The sequence below is a fragment of the Musa acuminata genome, unplaced genomic scaffold (genome assembly GCF_036884655.1).
Source record: "Musa acuminata AAA Group cultivar baxijiao unplaced genomic scaffold, Cavendish_Baxijiao_AAA HiC_scaffold_561, whole genome shotgun sequence".
Taxonomy (NCBI): domain Eukaryota; kingdom Viridiplantae; phylum Streptophyta; class Magnoliopsida; order Zingiberales; family Musaceae; genus Musa; species Musa acuminata.
This window is the reverse complement of record NW_027020801.1, coordinates 47501-50000: the sequence shown is the minus strand read 5'-3', so window position 1 is coordinate 50000 and position 2500 is coordinate 47501.

The following is a 2500-nucleotide window of genomic DNA, read 5'->3' as shown; positions in this document are numbered from 1 at the left end:
GGGTTCCAGGGTGCTGAGATGGCTGACATTTTGCTCCGCTCACGACGGTCGCCGCGGCACACAAGAACAGCCCAAAAACAGGCCAAAACAGCCCAAAAACGGGCCAAAACTGGCCATTTTTGGCTGCGCGAGCGAGCAGCGAGCGGCGGACAGCGAGCGAAGCGAGAGGCAGCACCGTCCCTGCTATACGAAAGCCCCATCCAGCCCTGTGCCACCCGGGGGGTTCCAGGGTGCTGAGATGGCTGACGTTTTGCTCCGCTCACGACGGTCGCCGCGGCACGCAAGAACAGGCCAAAAACTGGCCAAAACAGCCCAAAAACGGGCCAAAACTGGCCATTTTTTGCTGCGCGAGCGAGCGGAGAGCGGCGAACAGCGAGCGAAGCGCGAGGCAGCACCGTCCCTGCTATACGAAAGCCCCATCCAGCCCTGTGCCACCCGGGGGGTTCCAGGGTGCTGAGATGGCTGACATTTTGCTCCGCTCACGACGGTCACCGCGCCACACAAGAACAGCCCAAAAACAGGCCAAAACAGCCCAAAAACGGGCCAAAACTGGCCATTTTTGGCTGCGCGAGCGAGCGGCGAGCGGCGAACAGCGAGCGAAGCGAGAGGCAGCACCGTCCCTGCTATACGAAAGCCCCATCCAGCCCTGTGCCACCCGGGGGGTTCCAGGGTGCTGAGATGGCTGACGTTTTGCTCCGCTCACGACGGTCACCGCACCACGCAAGAACAGGCCAAAAACTGGCCAAAACAGCCCAAAAACGGGCCAAAACTGGCCATTTTTGGCTGCGCGAGCGAGCGGCGAGCGGCGAACAGCGAGCGAAGCGAGAGGCAGCACCGTCCCTGCTATACGAAAGCCCCATCCAGCCCTGTGCCACCCGGGGGGTTCCAGGGTGCTGAGATGGCTGACGTTTTGCTCCGCTCTCGACGGTCACCGCGCAATGCAAGAACAGGCCAAAAACTGGCCAAAACGGCCCAAAAACGGGCCAAAACTGGCCATTTTTGGCTGCGCGAGCGGCGAGCGGCGGACAGCGAGCGAAGCGAGAGGCAGCACCGTCCCTGCTATACGAAAGCCCCATCCAGCCCTGTGCCACCCGGGGGGTTCCAGGGTGCTGAGATGGCTGACGTTTTGCTCCGCTCTCGACGGTCACCGCGCAATGCAAGAACAGGCCAAAAACTGGCCAAAACGGCCCAAAAACGGGCCAAAACTGGCCATTTTTGGCTGCGCGAGCGAGCGGCGAGCGGCGGACAGCGAGCGAAGCGAGAGGCAGCACCGTCCCTGCTATACGAAAGCCCCATCCAGCCCTGTGCCACCCGGGGGGTTCCAGGGTGCTGAGATGGCTGACGTTTTGCTCCGCTCTCGACGGTCACCGCGCAATGCAAGAACAGGCCAAAAACTGGCCAAAACGGCCCAAAAACGGGCCAAAACTGGCCATTTTTGGCTGCACGAGCGAGCGGCGAGCGGCGGACAGCGAGCGAAGCGAGAGGCAGCACCGTCCCTGCTATACGAAAGCCCCATCCAGCCCTGTGCCACCCGGGGGGTTCCAGGGTGCTGAGATGGCTGACGTTTTGCTCCGCTCTCGACGGTCACCGCGCAATGCAAGAACAGGCCAAAAACTGGCCAAAACGGCCCAAAAACGGGCCAAAACTGGCCATTTTTGGCTGCACGAGCGAGCGGCGAGCGGCGGACAGCGAGCGAAGCGAGAGGCAGCACCGTCCCTGCTATACGAAAGCCCCATCCAGCCCTGTGCCACCCGGGGGGTTCCAGGGTGCTGAGATGGCTGACGTTTTGCTCCGCTCTCGACGGTCACCGCGCAATGCAAGAACAGGCCAAAAACTGGCCAAAACGGCCCAAAAACGGGCCAAAACTGGCCATTTTTGGCTGCACGAGCGAGCGGCGAGCGGCGGACAGCGAGCGAAGCGAGAGGCAGCACCGTCCCTGCTATACGAAAGCCCCATCCAGCCCTGTGCCACCCGGGGGGTTCCAGGGTGCTGAGATGGCTGACGTTTTGCTCCGCTCTCGACGGTCACCGCGCAATGCAAGAACAGGCCAAAAACTGGCCAAAACGGCCCAAAAACGGGCCAAAACTGGCCATTTTTGGCTGCACGAGCGAGCGGCGAGCGGCGGACAGCGAGCGAAGCGAGAGGCAGCACCGTCCCTGCTATACGAAAGCCCCATCCAGCCCTGTGCCACCCGGGGGGTTCCAGGGTGCTGAGATGGCTGACGTTTTGCTCCGCTCTCGACGGTCACCGCGCAATGCAAGAACAGGCCAAAAACTGGCCAAAACGGCCCAAAAACGGGCCAAAACTGGCCATTTTTGGCTGCGCGAGCGAGCGGCGAGCGGCGGACAGCGAGCGAAGCGAGAGGCAGCACCGTCCCTGCTATATACGAAAGCCCCATCCAGCCCTGTGCCACCCGGGGGGTTCCAGGGTGCTGAGATGGCTGACGTTTTGCTCCGCTCACGACGGTCACCGCACCACGCAAGAACGGACCATAAACAGG